Source organism: Rhynchophorus ferrugineus, unplaced genomic scaffold, assembly GCF_030347505.1.
Source record: "Rhynchophorus ferrugineus isolate W39M unplaced genomic scaffold, kcgeb_rfMv2 rfM1, whole genome shotgun sequence".
In the NCBI taxonomy this organism is placed as follows: Eukaryota; Metazoa; Arthropoda; class Insecta; order Coleoptera; family Curculionidae; genus Rhynchophorus; species Rhynchophorus ferrugineus.
In genome coordinates this window covers 89,391,800-89,412,111 of record NW_027472580.1, presented here as the reverse complement: position 1 = coordinate 89,412,111, position 20,312 = coordinate 89,391,800, and the positions used below count along the sequence as shown (strand labels likewise).

Sequence of the window (20,312 nt, the reverse complement as noted above, 5' to 3'; positions counted from 1 at the left end):
TTTATTAGTTTCTCAGAATATATGGCTCATTTTTTTATTGATCATTTAAACATGAGTTATTTTGATTCATTGTCTATTTGTATATATATATATATATATATATATATATATATATATATATATATATATATATATATATATATATATATATTCAAATATACCACAGCCAAATTTAAATAACAATGTTAAATAATTACCGAATATCGAAAGCTTTATCAAAGGCCCGAAAGACATGTGGCCCAGTCCGTCGTACAATCACTTCGTTACCATCTTCTCATCCCATACAATACGTTTTAAACGCAATACTCACGACACTAGTCGAATAATACCAGCAATTTTTTAGCTAACGCCCAAAAAAACCTAACTCCATAAACGCTATTCTTCAAGTAACTGTACGTCGAACCAATCTATCTTCGTTCGTTTTTTTCCTCATCTCGTGTATTTCCTTTCGCTCCTGGCACAATCGAACGACATTTGACATCAATTTTTAAATGACACTCTCGCCAAACGTAGATCTCTATCGTGAACTCGTACCTCAACGAACGATAGAGATTTGTATTTCGAGTAATGCTTATCATTATTTCATTCGCGCTGTAAACTTGACTGGTGTCTCCATTGCTGCGACTACGTGTCGATATATTCACGAAAGCGTATTCATATTTTTTTGATGCTGGATCCTCTGCGACAGTGAGAATAAAAGATTAACAGCGCGTGGAGCCGTAAAACTCTACAGTAAAAATGATGTTAAAACTCAATAGGCGGTTTAAAAAATACTTATCAGGTATTAAAACCGTTATTTAGGTACCCAGTGAGCTAAAGTCCTAACCAGAGTTATGAACTGCCATAATTCCGACAAAAAGTTATAAAAATACAGACTGATATGAAAAATGAAGTAAATCGTGAGAAGAATTTTAAAATTTCGGAGTTCTTATGCTTTTATAACATGTAAATACAAAATCAATAGCAGGTCCAGTGGATTTTTTATTTTTGGACACTATTAAACTCGGGTTTCCATTAAAAAAAAAACTACTAAAAGGTCTATTGAAAAGTCCCCGGCCTACCATATTAAAATACATTTTTTTTGGCAAAATTAGTTTCGTTTTATTCAACATATTCAACAACCTTCAAGGGTGATACACTGATTATAGCGACAATCCAAATTTTCGATACCATTTTTGTAGTACGATTCATCCTTTGCTTCAAAATAAGCCTCAGTTTCGGCGATCAACTCTTCATTCGACGAAAATTTATTCTCAGTGAGTATTCTTTTGAGACCTGAGGAAGCAATTCGAAGTCCAATTCACGGATTTTTGCCATCGTTTTCATTGACTTGTGACACGGTGCAATGTCTTGGTGAAACAGCACTTCCTTTTTCTTCAAATGCGGCTGTTTTTTGGCGATTTCGTCCTTCAAACGGTCCACTAGCGCTATATAATAGTAGCTGTTGATGGTCCTTCCGTTTTCAAGGTAGTCAATAAAAATTATTCCATGCGCATCCCAAAATACAGACGCCATAATCTTGCCAGCTTACAGTTGCGTTTTCGTTTGGACTTCGGAGTGAAATGATGGAATCATGTTTCATGTGTTGTCACTTATCGATGCAAAAACTCGGGTTTATTGCGCTTGATCATCTTCAAAACCCTGCTCCGAATCGTCAATTCGTCGTTGTTTTTGGTAAAAGTGAGCTCGCACGGCATCGACCCTGCACAGAGCTTTCTCATATCCAAATATTCGTGAATGACATAATGTACACGTTCAGTTGATATCTTTAGGGTGTCTGCTATTTCACACAATTTCAATTTACGGTCATTCAAAATCATTTTGTGGATTGTTTTAATATTTTCGTCGGTAACAAACTCTTTTGGGCGTCCACTGCGTTCATCGTCTTCGGTGCTCATTTCACCACGTCTAAACTTAGCATACCGATCCTTAATGGTTGATTCCTGGGGCTGTGTTTGGAAACTCGGCATCAAGCCAAGTTGTTGCTTAAATTGTATTTTTCCCTTCAAAAAGCAACGTTTTATCAACACGCCAAATTATTTTTTATCCATTTTTTTCACAATAACAAAAGTTGCTTCACGCAAAATGCTATATACATTTTTATACACATTTTTGACTTTTCAATTGACCTGTTATTGCTCGATTAAAAGGCATCAATGTCGATGTTTGTGCCTAATGACGTGTTTTGCGAGTTTTATTACAGTCTTTGAACATGAACAAATGTAGCCCAAATCTCATCTTATTTTAACAAAGCTAATAAACAGTGAAAATAAGAGGCTTAAGGAGCGGACAAACACCAAACTCGATAGAGCCTAGAATGGGATAATTTATTTTAGGATAAAAAACGACAATTTTCTGAAGACATTAACGACACAGACTACAGACGTTTAAAATATATTTGGAATCACACGAATAGAAAAGTATTTTTCACGCCAGAATTCTTCAGAATTTGGATTGTCCGATTAGAACATCATGTACATCGATCGAGGTTTCTGTGAAGCTAATGTCGAACATTATTTCTAGCAATATTTTTTACTAACTTTACATTAAACAACTAGTCTAAAAAATATAGGAATACATATCATAATTTAATGAGAATTAAACCATAGAAAACATAAAAACGAAACTTTCAAGATGCAAATGAAACCAGGGTAGGTTAAAGAATATATTTTCATTAATCTTCCATACCTAAAAGTGTATCTAAGTAAATCTAGACTATTACTACTAGGTATTTGTATGTGTGCTGATATGCCATATCTTCTAGTGAAAATTCTAGGTATTAATGTAAACAACTGTTAAACAATCTTAACTGTTAAATTCCATGGTTTTAGCATTTCTATATATAAAATAACCGTTTCCCATTTATTATTATTGAGCTGCCTAGTGTAATCAAACACTAATCATAGAATACCCAACATTACATTTCGGCATTCATTAAATTACATTCATATTGTTGTGTGATGTAAAGAAATATACTGCCGGAGGAAATCATTTTGGAAACTTACTCTTAAGCTGCTACTTAATAACCCAAATGTACGTTTTCGTTTCATTGATTTAAAACTCGTTATTTAATGTAATTGCCAAATAATGGCATTTTTAGACTTTCTATCGCATCGCAGTTTGCAAAAGATTTCAGGCATCATTCTAATATTTCTTGGTTCCTTTATAGATTCTGTGAGTCTGATCAGGTTTTCAACCACACAAATATATGTGTCTATTTATATGACGCTACTGGACTCCAGAGAGGTTGTCCCGTCCGAACAGTGTTTCTCTATTTGAAGGAAATAATTTATTTCGACGAAACCGGATGTCATAGCGAATTTTTAAATTCTAATGACATTATAGTAATTACTTTGTTGTCGAAATCAATTATTCCATCTAAAGGAAAAGCCTATTTCCAGAATTTTTATTGTAAATAATTGGGCGGTGAAATATTGCGATGGGGAAGGTCTTTTTAGGGTTATCATGTTAGAAGAATCATACATATTTTTTTTATAACATCTTTATTAGATACGCTTAGTACAATCTTAATTTACAATTTATTACTACTTTTCCTATGTACCTGGATTAATTAACAAGCAAGACGAGTGCGAGAAAATACATCAGTATGTATTCCTCAATTATAAAATTATAATTATTTATTAATTATTAACTTATAGCTATAGTTTACGCTAAATGTATACACTTTATATAAGTTCGTATGGTTTTGTTCGTTTCAATCACCTGACATCCTGCGCGCTATTCAGCAGTCGTATTGCTTCCACGTTAGTATGATTTAGTAATCTTCTTTCGTGTTTCAAGGCGAAATCTTGGATAACTTCGCAAATCCATTTGATTTCCAGGTCATCGTGCAGTTCCTCATTAGTTACATAGCGATAGGCATTGGTAATTAATCGATTGATTTGAATTTTTAGTGCAACCCCATATTTGCACCCCATAGGTCCAAATTGGCTTTATAATTGTATTATAGAACAATCTCTTTGATTTTAGATCAAGTTGAGGGTATCTTTCGACTAACCAGTATAGTTGTTTTATTTTGGTTCTAATGTGGCTTGCTTTTTGTCTAACATGATGCAATCATACATATAAAGATATAATAGATAATTTTTCGAATAGACGGATATTTTACTTATCTTCCGGAGTAGCACCTGTTGGAAAATAAGTTATTCTGAATCTAAATATCTAATTAACTTTGCATACAAAAATTTTCCAGAATATTTATATTATTACTAACGTAAGAAAAATATAAAGCCAAGACTGTCTAGTTATATAAAACCAGACGCAGACCAGTTCTAATGTTTGTAATATAATATTTATAAGCAACCTTTCTTATCTTATGAAACTGAAATCTTACAAGCCCTATTAAACCGAACGAACCGTACAATAACCCACGAATATTCAAAAAAATTAGATAATTATTACTAATAGTTTTTGTTCCCGATCAGTAGATATTTGTAGATTAGATTACAGCTCATATGATAAACTAATAAAAAAATTGTAGGGATATTATGTTTATTATGATATTATACCATAACGATAAGAACTTTAAATATTATAGTTAAACTAAAATTAATTTTAAAAACTTCATTGAAAAGTAAAATCATATGTAATATCAATCCGAGATATAGATATAGATCTAGTTGTAAGGCCGGGAAAAACATATTTAAACAATTTTACTACCTTTCAAAAATAATTCCTTATCAATTATCAATATAAACACAATAATTAATATGGTCATTATTCAGATAATGGGTATTTTCAAGATACCCATTTATTTAAATAATATCGCAAAAATTTGAAGAAATGCTACTAGAACGAAGTAAAGAAAAAGTTAAAAGAAAAACTACTCCATTGTCTTATAGTAGCGATTTTGTCATGTCTATCAGAAGAAGACCGAATCCTCCTCTACAAATAATGAAATCACAAATAAAATTTGATTATTAAAATCCATTATGCTGCTTTTCTATAAGGCTTTTATAGTTTTATATTAGTTTTACATAATAGTTATATTATTCCTTAAATACTAATAAGATGGCGATTGTAACTGACTCTGTATATGATATGTATGATATCCTAAAGTTGAGTGCCAAATTTGATTTGAAACATAATTAACTATTACATCGAACCTAAATAAGCTGATTGGAATGATGATGATGAAGATCTGGCCTCAGGGTTGGCAACTTAAATTTTTTTGAGGTTTAATGTATGTTTTTATTTTCAAAAAGTCATCCTTGAAAAATATACTTGTTAAAAATACTATATAACATTCACTAGTCTAAAAAGCTCAATAAAAATTTAATTTTTGCATAATGCTTAAGTTTTCATTACGCATCTGTAACATGATCTTTGGATCTCCAAATTCAGAATCTTGTTATTCCGAGATTAGACAAAATAACCTGGATCGAATCTTTCAATTGTGAATGTGTCAACATTAGTTTATATATTACGAATAGGATATAATATGTGCGTACAACTCCTTTGCGTTGCAAAAATATTTTTGGGACTAAAAGCTGTTAAAGGGTGACTAAACATTATTTGAATCAATTTTACATCCTATGAACCGTAAATAAAGATAATGTGTGGTCCTTAAATACCGATTTTAACATTTTCTCACTCATAGATGTTCATGTCATTCATGAAATTTTACCAAGCCGTCATCTGAACTTATAAACTACAACATAGAGATAGAGACTACGCAAAATTTTGTAAACCTGGACATACAAACATATTTCGGATCGGCTACAGAAGGAAAATATTTTTGTATCACCTTTATATCCTCTCTGTTCTGCCGATAGTCCGACAACAAAAGAAACACTAGTTCGAATATTTGATACGGTCGTTTTATCTCATAAATCATCAAAAATATATCACTGCCTACAGCTATAGAGAACTGCAAATGACTATCCGCAAAATCCAATAGCCAATTATGCCCTGCTGCAGAGACAGAAACCTTGTTATATCACTCGATAGATACCTAATTCCTTAAGACAATTGGAAACATCATGTTAGTCCAAAATATGAGACTCAAAATTAAACGAATATACTGGTACGTCGAAATATACTTCCACCGTAGCCAAAAATCAAATAGCTTCATTCATCAATCAATAACAAAGCCTATTTGGAATTATGGCGTGTAAATATGGAGTTGTATTAAGTGTAATCAGCCAGTAATCCCATGCTGCCAAAACAAAATTCTGAAATTAGCAATGATTATCGCTACGTAACCATAAAAAGTGTAAAGAGCTGCTCAATGACTGGAAATCAAATGGATCCAGAAAGTTGTACAAGATTTTCCGGTAAAGCACGAAGGAAGGTTTGTGGAGGAAAATATTTTGATTAATTTAAACAAATATAGTACGTTATTCTTCATAGCATTATGAATTAGTCACTCAAAATCAGAAAAGATGTAATATAAAAAAATTAATAAGCATAAAAACAATTACAATAATATCGAAAACAAAACAAACGCCATTCCAAAAAACTCCCAATTACAGGAATTTCATAATTTAAAGCTATAATAATAAATTTTCCATGTTCGATCACAAAAGAACGATTTCCCTATTACCATTGAAGTTCGTTGTACCAAACTATAAATTCTAAAATTCTATTGTGTGTAGCCCCACAATTATTAATGCCAATAATTCAGTTAATTGTTACGATAATGATATTCCGCGGATATTTAATAATGCCCCCGACCATAAACATAACAAATAGTTGACAGGATAATTACGTTTCAGTTAAAAAGAATCCTGTTTTGCAATTAAAGGAAGCCGCATTTTTTGCATTTAAGTTCATTAGGAATAAATTAGATACTTACGCGATCATTATCATGGTGTGATGAAAAACATGCGGTTTTTTGTAGTTAAAATGTTAAGATTTTTTGACTGATCGTTTTTTACAGGCAGTCTCAGAGTTTTATAAAAAAATAAATATAAGAAATACATCCGACTATAGTATTAAGTTTTAAATATTCAATCGATTTCTTTAGAAATTCTTATTATGTCATAATTAAAAAATTGTAAGTCTTTTAATATAAAGTGAAACGGAGTTATTTACTCTTGCAAATTTATGTTGAAACTTGCTCCACATAGTAATTTCCCTTAGAAATAGTGCATGTATAATCCACTTTATTTGAAATAGCGATAAGTAATATATAAAACAGTTCAATTGAAAACTCCCCAGTCTGACACATACATGGCGCTACTAGAATAAAATCTATATGTTTTCTGGTTAGCCCTAACCCTTAAACGATGCGTGTATAATTTTAGCAGCTGCCGAATCATTAGTTTGTGAATTATAGCGTTTTGAGTGAAGCAACTTTTGTTATTGTGAAAAAACATGGTTAAAAAGGAATTTCGCGTGTTGATAAAATATTGCTTTTTGAAGGGAAAAAATAGAGTTGAAGTAAAAACTTGGCTTGATGCCAAGTTTCTGGACTGTGGCCCAGGAAAATCAATCATCAAGGATTGGTATGCTTAGTTTAGACGTGGCGAAATGAGCACCGAAGACGGTGAACGCAGTGGACGCCTAAAAGAGGTTGTTACCGACGAAAACAAATAATAGCAGACACTTTAAAGAAATCAACTGAGCGTGCACATCATACCATTCATGATTATTTGTGTATGAGAAATCTCTGTGCAAAGCGGGTGCCGAGCGAGCTCACTTTTGACCAAAAACAACGACGAGTTGATGATTCGGAGCTGTATTTGAAGATGATCAAGAGTAATAAACCCGAGCTTTTGAGTCGATATGTGACAATGGATGAAACATGGCTCCATCATTTCACTTCGAAGTCCAATCGACAGCCATCGGAGTGGACTGCACACGATGAACCTGCTCTCAAACGTGGGAAAACGCAACAGTCGGCTGTCAAGGTTTTTACATCTGTATTTTGAGATGCGCATGGAATAATTTTCATTAACTACCTTGAAAAAGGAAGGACCATCAACAGCGACTATTACATAGCGTTATTGGACCGTTTGAAGGACGCAATCGCCGAAATACGTTGAAGAAAAAAGAAGTGCTGGTTCACCAAGACAATGCACCGTATCACAAATCAGTGAAAACGATGGCAAACATCCATGAATTGGGCTTCGGATTGCTTCCTTATCCACCGTACTCTCTAGATCTCGCCGCCAGCGACTACTTTCTATTCTCAGAGCTCAAAATAATGCTCGCTGGGAAGAAATATTTGTGAAATGATTGAGGTGATCGCCGAAACTGAAGCCTATTTTGAATCAAAGGATAAATCGTACTTCAAAATTGGTATCCAAAAGTTGGAGGGTTGCTAAAATTAGTGTTTCACCGTTGAAGGGAATAATGTTGAATAAAAAAAAATAATTTTGCTGAAAAAATGGGTTTTACTATATTAGGCCGGGCACTTTTCAATTGACTTCTTATATATATATATATATATATATATATATATATATATATATATATCAACTTCAATTCAACAACATTGAAGTCACGTTATCAAGATGTATAATGAATCGCGTATCGCAAATTGAAATAAGACTTAGTTAAAAAGTGATACAACGCTGCCTGATACGTTCGAACATGTAAAGGAATCAGTCTACAAATGTCGCCTGATTGTAATTAGTCTGGAAAATAGGACGGTCCGGTGATAAACCAGCAAACGTTCCTTAGACGCTTTGTTTCTTTTGATACACTTCAAAAACAACTAAAGTAATATAAGGGATATACATTTTTATCACAATTAGTGAACGAGGGAATTCTGCAATGAAACAAACAGGAACTAAACGTAAAATATTACTTGTCCATACAATTGTTAATTAGCTGGATTAGGCCTCCACGGGATATAACCACATTAATAAAGTACCCCAAACTATACCTTATAGGTAAGTGGATATAATCCTAACTTAAACACTATTGTGTCTGTATAATTAATTGTAGTTCAAATCCTTGGTTAATATATGATTTATATGTACTATAATCTTAAAATAATTAGTTTTAATCCCAAACTGAAATAATATTAGACTGCTTAAGCAGCTCGCCGAATTTGATTCGCATCGATCTTCCGATTTCCTGTCCATTTCCCAGTTGTTGTGTGTATGTTATTGATGGGAGTTTGTAACCTTATTTCATATTTGAAATGAAATCTTGGATAACTTTGTAGTATCCATTTAAATTGTAAGTCATACAGCATTTTTTCAGTGATTAGGTAATAAAGAACATTGTTTTGGTAGCATTGTATCACTAGTTGGTTTGGTATTTTGAAGAAACCACATAATTGCATCCTTTATGTGAAAATGGTCTTTATAACTGGCCTATAAACTAATCACTTAGCTGTGGGTCAATTTGGGATTATCTTTCGATTAAACAGTGCAGTTCTTTATTTTTGCCTAACGAAATATTTCCTATTTAACCTACCATCTATGTGGACCAGAGGATTCCGAGGTATTTTCAACATGGTCAGATTTCAAGGTTTTAAATTACATATTTGTTTTACAATTTGCTCATCTTATGAATTAATTTGTCTGTGAGTCATTCAAGAACGTAGCAGCCTAACTAAATGGCACTGAATTTTTAGCAACGGTTCGAGGATTAATGCACGATAAAAATACCAAAGAGCTTCAAATGATGAAACATTGTGTATAGAATTTAGTGTTGAACATCACCGAATACTGTTGTGATTTACAACAGCAGGCTATTCGGCAATTGTCAATACTTTGCTATTTTGCTAATTAATTTTCAAGTTATATATCATTGCATTACTAACTATACCATGAAGAATGCTAGAAGCCCCAACAAATGTGTCAGCCTCTCATATCTCTTTCATAAGCGAATGTCAGATCAGTCAGGAATTTTTAGCATCATATTAAACGCCATGTTTTTTCGCATGTTCGCATCCTCTACAAGGTTGAAAATGTAAATTAAATACTAAAGAATAGAAAAACACCTTAATACAAACAAATATCTCAGGTAAATAATAAAGGAGCAAAAACAATAATACATAAAAAATATATGGAGCAGAAATCACATTTTACTACTATACTCTTAAATCATAAATGTCATCCGGAACAATGTACCGTAAAAGGAAAATTCGTGTTTCCTCTAGACGTTAGATTTTTTTCGCCGCTCCGCTGTGTGTCGAGGTCGCCGATGGAAATGATGGAAAAAACTTGTTCTGGTTAGTTCAACCACCTTGTACGTAACATAAATCGAGACCAAATTAATGGGATTTTAATTGGACGAGCGGTTTGTACCGTATTAGCGTTGAACCTGTCGAGAAAATTAGGGTATAACGGGCAGAAAATTCACTGAAAGGGTCGGCATTTGGTCCGATGTTTGATGGAAAATTAAGAAATTATTTACTAAGTATACTTTTTCGATTAACTCCCCTAACGACCGAAATATTATTATATAGGTAACGCACATTAGGGAATCGTAACCAGAAAATCATTTTAATAGTTAATTATAATGGTTTTCTATCATAATACTGGAGTCATATCGTTTTGGTTTGCGTTTTTTTTTGGATTTTTCTTCCGCTAGAGTTATAATTTGGTTAAAATACTATTCTATACTGGTGTATTAATTCTGCCATACAAACTAATTAATAGATACGTAAAGTGAGATTTAATAATCTCTAGAATTAGCTAGAATAAGTTACAATGGACTTTAATACAAAGATTACTAGTACCGTCTATTAAAAATGATCTAAATCAATGGGTTCGATGTAACGATGAAAAAGCTGAATTATTCGCAGAACATTTAGCTAACGTATTTCAACCGAATGATATAGAATCCACAATCCTGATCTGATTTCTCCACTGGAAATTACCAGAGAAAATGTTAACAACCTCAATCCTAAAAAGGCTCCTGAAATTGATGATATTTGACCTGGAATATTAAAAGAGCTGCCACGAAAAGCAATAATCATGTTGACATATATATTCAATGCCTGTTTGAGACTGAAATATGTTCCTGAATGGCTTGGAGTTGCTCGAATAATTATACTTAAAAAACTGACAAACCGAAAAAACAAGTTCGATCTTACAGGCCTATTTCTCTGTTACCAGCGATATCAAAATTATTTAAGACACTGCTGTTAAAATGCAATAAACAATTTATAAAGATACCAGATGTCCAGTTTGGATTTCGGAATCACCATTCGATAATTCACCATTCGAAGGAAGGAAATACTGCTCTGCAACTTTCCTGGATGTTTAACAAGCTTTTGACCCGGTTTGGCATTTGTGATTAATCTACAAAATTAGCAAATTTCTACCGCCGAATTACTATCGGCTGCTGGAATCATATCTTTTCGAAAGAAAATTTAGAGTCTCGCACGAAGGGGAATTCTCAAAACCTATTTCGGCTGGCGTTCCACAAGATAGTGCGTTAAGATCATTTCTCTATACTGCTTATATCCGAGCACTAAAAGAACAGTACTTGGAACATTTGCTTGATAATAGCAAAAGATGTATCTCTGTCTAATGCTTTACCATACGTACAAGTAGCGGTCAACAAGACATACAAATTCACTAGAGTCTAGAAAATACAGCTTAGTAGCTCCAAATCTATCCATGCTAATTTTGCGTTACGGTCAATTGACAAAAACTTAATTATTTCACTTGACGGATGCCCGATTCCTCAAGCAGAATCAGCCAAATACCTCGGAATATATCTCGATGGTAGATTAAACTGGAAACACAATGTGAGACAAAAAGCAGAGCAAATTAGACTCAAAGTCAAGTCAACTGTACTTGTTACTCGGAAGATACCCTCAACTTGATCTAAAATCATAGAGATTGATTTAACAATATAAAGCCTATTTGAACCTATGGGCTGTAAATATGGGGTTGAAATTAAACATCAAACCAACTAGTATTCCAACGCACCCAAAACAATGTTCTACTATTAATTACCAATGCTTATCGCTACGTAACCAACGAGGAGTTGCACCATGGTCTCGAAATCAAATAGATGCATGAAATGATCCAACATCTCGCACTAAAACATGAAACTAGGTCACTAAATCACAGCAACGTGGAAGCAATACAGTTACTGGATAACACGCAATAAATCAGAAGTTCGAAGCGAACCAAACGACATGAACTAGTTTTTAGTATATCAGTGTATTTTTAACTTTAGCTTAAGTAGATTAGTTTTATTCTAATTTAAATTTAAGGGAAATACATACTGATGTATTAACTCGTCTTGCTTGTGTATTAATGCAAGTACAACAGAACAGTAGTAATAAATTAATTTGTGAATCAAGATTGTACTAAGCATATCGAATGCAAGATGTAATTAACAAACAATGTATTGATTAATTTTAATACTTTATTTTATTTACAGGGGATAGACAAATTAATATGAACACCATGCAATATAGTACATCTTGTTGCATGTGGGCAACATTATTCTCATGTAAATAAGGCGAGGCATATATATTCATCAGTTTACAAGTCCTGTAGATTATATTTCAGCGTATTATACGCTTTGTTCCATACGCTTAAAACAAGCGATCGGTGAAATGTGTGATGTCTCAGACATTAAAGGAAGATAAATAGTTGGTGCTCGGTTAGCGGGAGCGTCTATGATGAAAACAGCTGAAATTTTTAACGCTTCAATCAGCAAAACTCTAAGTTAACTAACACAGAAAAAAGTAACATAAACCGCGAAAAAAGTGACAACGGAATGCAACACTCACTTGAATAATACTGTCTCCACAAAATCAGTACGACAGGAGTTCCATAAAGCTACAAAAGAAGGGTTGCGCTTAACCGTTTATTATGAATGTCGGTGGTAAGTTGTGAAAGAAGTGTTGAAACTGTCATAAAACTTGACTGGATCCAGTCAGTATGTATTACCCAGATTAAAATTTAATTAGACTACATTAAGCTGTATTTAATAGTTATAATTTAATAGTGCAAATTCGTGTAGCTTTGTCCCCTTCAGTTTTCTGATTTCTTACCCGTTGCCCAGTGGTTGTAGCAGTTGCTATCAAGTTGCTGTGATTTAATAAATTTCTTGCAATTGGTTTTATAGCGAAATATTGCAAAACATTCATAGATCTATCAAATTTTGAAGTCATAATGCAGATCTTAATTGTTTACATCGCGTTGATCATTGGTAATTAATCCTAGAGCTCTGATTTGGCCGCGTTGAATCACTAGTTGATTTGATGATTTGTCCATATTCGTACTCCATCAGTTCATCCAGTCTTTGAATTAAATGAAATGAAATATGTAGCTAGTTGTTTTGTGTAATAGGTGGCCAAATTAAAGACTAATGTAAAAATATCTACGTATTAAATTGTTAGATTTTTAGACAGCGGAATGCAACACTCACTTGAATAATACTGTCTCCACAAAATCAGTACTGCAGGAGTTCCACAAAGCTACCACTAACAGAAGAGTTGCGTTTAACCGTTTATTATGGATGTAGGTGGTAAGTTGTGAAAGAAGTGTTGAAACTATCATAAAACTTACTGTGAATGAAGTTCCTGCTATAACTATTATATTATTGCCAACCACTGACATATTCCGAAATGATAATGCGTCCATACACACAGCCAAATAGATTCAGTCTTGGTTTGAGCACAACCATCAGACCTCAATATAATTCATCAATATGCTTCCATCTCCAACCTCATTGAAGCAATTGACGTATGTTTTGGTACAAGAATAGAAGAAGATCTTTGCGTTGGAAACTATTCAAACACTCTACCAATCCATTCAGCGAAGAATTTTTTAAAAAGCTGTTTTAGCAAATTGTCTCTCATCGCCTTATTAATAAATATTGCATATATCTCAGTTCTTTATATTTTTCCATTCCCTGTATCTAACTTGTTAACATTTGTATCCTCAGGTAAAAGAAAACAGTGAGTAATAGACGCAAATTATCTCCTTGTTTGGCTTCCAAGTTCCATATAAAAACATAATATTTGGACATCGAGTCTCCATAATGTTCTCCATAATTCTGTGAATGGCTTTGATGACTATTACATATATCAAATCAAATATTTAATAAAAATATACATTGCAATACGTATCTAGATGCATCTGCTGCACTGCATCTGTGAACATGTAATAGAAAAATAACAATTAGTGAATTCAAAATATGACAAATTCTTCAAAAATATGTCATAAATTAGAGCTTAGAAATGAACAATATTTTGAATGAAACAAAATGTATTATCTTTTCGCAAAATTTGTGTTTTTGTTAATATTTTTATATAAAAAAGGAGGAATAATATCTTGTCTTCTTTGAATTGTGATATATTGATTAAACTAAAACATTTTTTTTCCTGTAAATATATAATAATTTCTTTTCAGAGGTCTATAAAACTGAGATAGATATTCTTCTTATTATATTTAATTGCTTTAATGATGTTCTAATTTTATAGAAGACTCTTCTAAGGTACTTTATTACTAATATATTATTTTGAATATGCAAAAAAGGCTTTCTCTATTGTTGACAATATTACATATCCCTTATAACAATATTAAGACCTCGCCTTCGCCGTTATCTCCTTTCCGAAAACCAATTTCAATCATCAAAGTTGACGAACTCAAACATTGCACGTGTCTATCTCGCGAATTATGAACTCACCCGCTTTTATCTCTTCATCTACGGAGCCCCGTCGCCGTATTAAGCCATCGAAAAGCGAAATAGCACCGGTGCCATCGTCCAATCTTGAACTTGACGGGGGGGCCCCCACAAACCGAACCGCCAGCGGTATATTATCAATTTCCTCTGCCACCAGGTTACCTTTAATTCGAGAATTAAACTTTAATTTAAAATTGTTCGAGCTCAGATTATTATTCCACATTTTATCATTGTGTTGGCGCTTTTGTTAATTAAAGCGGCGAGAAGGATGGCGCGCGTTTTTTTTCTCTTCTTTCTTGGGCTGGTGAAGCGTCTTGATTCTTCTTTTGAATGGTGATGGCACGATGGGAACGAGACGCGGACGTCGATTCTTCTTTGTCCGATTTGGTTGGTCTCTACCATGGAATTACAGTTTCTAATTTGTAGGCTCATTGTTGTTGATATATACGACCAAAAATATTATTGATGTTTACATATTACACTAACATGCCAGATTTACGTTTGTATATTAAAATAATAAAGGTAATTCGCATTTTATAAATTGAAATTAGTCTCTATCAATTATTTCTAAAGAGAACTAAACATACATCCCACAAATATAATCGCTTGCTAATAAAATTATAAACGAAGACTATTTTTAATGTTTACATATCAATAGAAACATCATATATATATTTATATACTAAAGGATGAAAGGCAACTCACATTTTATTAATTATATTGGATTTAGAACTACAAATTGTATTATTTGTAATAGGATTTTTTAGTTTTAAAAATCAAACTACAAAAGAACAGTCAACAATAAAAATTAATAGCCCTACTGTTGTGATAGTCAGGTTGCTGGGGCTGGGGCATGGACGTACTTTATATTTATAGTTGTAATTGTAAATGTCTTGACAACAATGAAAAATACGACAAAGAGTAACTATCCCAGTTATGTCAGTAAAGGTTGGGTAACACCAACCTGATAAATAGTATAGCAATTACATACTATATAAAGTCCAGCAAGAAAAGAATATTTTTGAAGCTTGGCTATTTATTAATCTTATCACCTAAAGTGGTACTTCAGGTCTTAATAACGAGTAGAGCCCGGTTGAAGGCTCCAAAGCTACATCTCTATGATGGCTTTTATTAAAAGCTTTTAGTAGTGTAAATTAATGTATGCACTTGGATCCAGTCAGTATGTATTTCCCAGATTAAAATTAAATTAGACTACGTTAAGCTGTATTTAATACTTATAATTTAATATTATAAATTCGTGTAACTTTGTCCGCTTCAGTCTTCTGATTTCTTACGCGGTGCTCAGTAGTAGTAGTAGTTGCTATCAAGTTGCTATGATTTAATAAACTTCTTGCAATTGGTTTTATAGCGAAATAGTTCAAAACATTCATAGATCTATCAAATTTCGAAGTCATAGTGCAGATCTTAATTCTTTACATAACGATGTTCATTGGTAATTAATCCTGGAGCTTTGGTTTCGCCGCGTTGAATCACTAGTTGATTTGATGACTTGTCCATATTTGTACTCCATCAGTTCATCCAGTCTTTGAATTAAATGAAATGAAATATATAGCTAGTTGTTTTGTGTAATAGTTTGGTTAGTAGAATGCAAGGAATATAATGATAAATGTTATATTTACGGTTAAATATATTTGGAGTTTCTTTATTACTAACTAATTTATTACTCCTTGGTATCATCTAGCAAGTGGCCAAATTAAAGACCAATCTAAAAAATATCTACGTACTAAATTATTAGATTTTAAATTTTGCTAACAAATACAAACTTATTAAAATAGCCACGCCTTCAGCAGGACTAGAATCCGGAACTATTGCAAAAGAAGGAGGAGTGTCCTGTAGCCTTGACCGCTACATTACCAAAAATATTCTTTTAACACATAAGTCATAAGTTTCAAGGAAAAAACATAGTAATAAAACTAAATCAAAAATGAAAGTAAATAACCAGAACTGATTGACGTTCTGATTAACATTCTAGTAATAATTGTTGTTAGTTTTGGCTTCATATCATAACGTCAGGAAATTACCAATACCTGGCAAGTTATATAAACAGGAGATTTCGGTATACCACTGAACAAACTGACAACATATGATTATTTTCTAACATCACGGAACACTTTCGCGCTGTTAGAATTGCCCTTCCTGTTATTTCAGCAATCTTGTGATGTTTCATCGAGCAAATAATAAAAAAACCGAACGGGCAAACAGGATACAGGCTCCAGAGAAAATAAGACGTAGTAAAATAAATTAGAAGCCATGTGGATGAATTTATGAATTAATATTGACTAATAATTTCTGTGTCATTTTGATGGCCTTTTAATTTAATTTTTAACGTTAGTTATTGCTACCAATAAAAATATTCTAAGACCTAAAATAATATGCAAATGGTTTAGGTATATTGTCAAATTTTCTTTGTGGATTTCATGTATGCCAATTATTTTTCCACTTGTCAACAATTGTTGTTCCAGTCGGTTTCAATTTCCTCCATCGATTCAGCAGGATATTCTCAAATAACTTTCTTGAATTTTGGAAATGATTCCAATGAAATTCCGACGAAGCTAAACCAGGCGAATTGAACGAAGGATGAATTTAAGTTGAACAAAATTACTATTCTTGCATCTTACTGTTTTTTGATCAAGGTGATATTATTCTATGTTCAACACGAATAGTACAATTATATATTAGGAACGAAATCTTTTATGACCTATTGTATTTAATTTATATATATAAACTTGTTTTAAAATAACAATTCCAAAAGAATACTTTAACAAAATAATGTACGATGAAAATGCGAAATATCAATATAAACAACTATTAGTTAATCTAATTTAATCAAGTTAACAGATCTGAATTGGATAAATCAACTGTCCCTAGTTGTTTACATGCGATGAAAAAGATTTAAAAAAATGAAAATGGCTAGTATACGAACTAACTGAAAATATCACCTTAAATAGTTGAAAAATGAAAAGATTTTGTGATCTATTAGACTGGTTATGACATGTGTGAATTTACTACGATGCATGGATCTAATGTCAAGAACAATAGACCATGGATTATTCAAGTAATGCCATCCACATCGAAACCTAAGCAGAATATTCATGGCCTTGTTGTGTATCTGGTGGTATCAGTATACTGTAATGTATTACCTGTTGCTAAAACTAAATAAAATTGCTAATGCAATTGTGTACCGACGTTAGTTGAAAACACTGAACGAGGTGTTGTTGCAAATACTAAAAAATATAATGACTAACAGAAATATAGTCTTGTATGTCAGCGCTATGTATTCTACGCTCTACAAGCTTCAGATTGGGAAAACGTTTTATGAAGAATAATCTATTAATGTTTGGATAGGAATTTCTGTGTCACTCTCGTACTCTCCATACATTACAACTTCTGATTGCCACTTGTTTGGATCAATGCGGTATGGCTTGGCTCAAGCACAGTTAAAAATATTGAGGAAATGCAAAAATATAACGATGATTGGACAGCTACCAAGTAAAGAGCATTCTTTCGATATAGTATCGCCAAATCAGACAGATAAAACTTTAAGAAAACACTAGAAAATATATTCAATACTATATATTTTAGCAATTATTTTAAACAAATATCATTCTAAGGTGAAAAAATTATTAGAATATAAAACCAATATAAAAAGTTGTTGAAAATCAAGTCAGAATGCTTTGCATTATTAATTAATATAATTGAACAAGCTTAAAAATAAGAAATAATTTACTTGTCTCCAACCAAGATAACTCTTAAAGTAATTCTTCAAAACCTGAATAGTACACGCTTTGGCGGTACATATACTAAAATTGGAACGATAGAGGGAAGATTAATATGCCCTCTGCGCAGGAATGACACGCAAAATCGTATAGCCTTTCTCATTTTTAGTTGCCGCATATAAAATACCTAAGAGATAGATGTATACAAATACCACCACTGTCCAAAATGGACTATGGTAGCCAAGGTTAATCCTCGGTAGTCCTTAATACTGAAATGAACTAAATACCATCTACAACAAAGCTCTCATATTGGCTCTGGGTGTATTCCAAACTACTCCAGTGGAGAGTATGTATTGTGAAACATAAATAAATTATTTAGGGAGAATAGAAGAAAACTAAAACTATTATTAATATATGTAATCTCTCGCTGGTTTAGGACAAATCTGAATCAACATAAAACATTCTTCCCGTAACAAAATGCACCAAAAAAAAGTATAAGTACGAAGGGTTCTATCATCGATTCTGGGAGTAAAAGAGCAGAATAAATATAACCTATGCACCTGCTCTTATTGCAAACGACAATCTGATCTCACATGATGCACTGAGATAAACATCAATTTATCAATGAACAAATTTTCTAAAATAGAAATGAACACACAAAGTATACGCATTTTATTTAAAAAAATTATGGGAGAGGATTTTAAAAACCACCAATTCATGTATAGAGACGGATCCAAAAGAGAAGAACATATGGGAGCTGCTTAACTTTGGAAACTGGCGTTCTGACTGCTGATTTTTTTGCCATATACAAATCCAGTGACTTTGTTCAGAACAATAAACTCAAAAATAATGTAATCGCCACAGACTCTATCAGCTCCATGTCAAATCATCCCAAACACCGACTGATAAAGGTCATCACCAACAAAATTAAGACCCTAAAAGACAAAACCATAACCTTCATATGGTTGCCGTCCCATACATCTGAGAAAATAAACGAGCAGACTACCTTACAGGTAGAAAGGAGATCTGAATAAAGGTGAATATGCTGTTCTGGTATAAAGATCTTGATGCGCCCACAGCAGAATTGCAGAAAACTGAACCAACTCAATGGGATTTGCTGGATGAAAATGAATTGTGGGAAATGAAAAGTAAATATTATCAGGATCAAAAAATAGTAGACATATCAAGAGTAAAATTATATATACTCTCTCAGTGATATACTTTCCTCTTAAAAAACGAACCTCTATATAGTGACATCATGCAGGAAATATTTATAACTAAGACAAAATAAGGTATTGGGAACAATCTATGGGAAATCCTTGATCTTGATCATCTTCCTCACAGACTTCGGCTTATAAAGGAAGATATTTGTTTTTTTATAACAACTTGGATATATTGGATATGTTTAGTAAAATCTTAATTGTAAATTAATTTATTACTACATTTCATTTGTACTTGGATTAATTCTCAAGCAAGACGAGTGCTAGATAAATTGAATAATCAATATGTATTCTTCAATTATAAAATTATATTAATTTAAGCTATAGTTTACACTAAAGGTATACACTTTATATAAGTTCGTATCGCTTGGTTTCCGCGTTAGTATGATTTAGTAATCATTTTTCGTGTTTTAAGGCGAAATCTTGGATTACTTCGTAAATCCATTTGATTTCCAGGTCATCGTGCACTTCTTCGTTGGTTACGTAGCGATAGGCATTGCTAATTAATCGAAGAATTTTGATTTGGCAGCGCTGGATGACTAGTTGATTTTTATTTTTAGTGCAACCCCATATTTGCACCCCATAGGTCCAAATTGGCTCTAAGATTGTCTGATAAATCAATTTCTTTGATTTTAGATCAAGTTGAGAGTATTTTCCGACTAATAAGTATTATTTTTTTATTTAGGTTCTAATGTGTGTGGCTTTTTGTCTAACATGATGTTATACAAGGAAATATGAACTATTAAAATAAGTTAATCTTCAGTAAGATAAAATA

At 32.5% G+C, this 20,312-nt stretch overlaps 1 non-coding gene across 1 annotated transcript; it reads left to right on the top strand.

Annotated features, from left to right (window-relative positions):
- The first annotated feature begins 18,377 nt into the window (after window positions 1–18,377).
- LOC143189420 (U6 spliceosomal RNA) lies at window positions 18,378–18,484 on the top strand. Its single transcript, XR_013003872.1, has one exon. It is a non-coding gene; the product is annotated as a U6 spliceosomal RNA (small nuclear RNA).
- The last annotated feature ends 1,828 nt before the right edge of the window (window positions 18,485–20,312 follow it).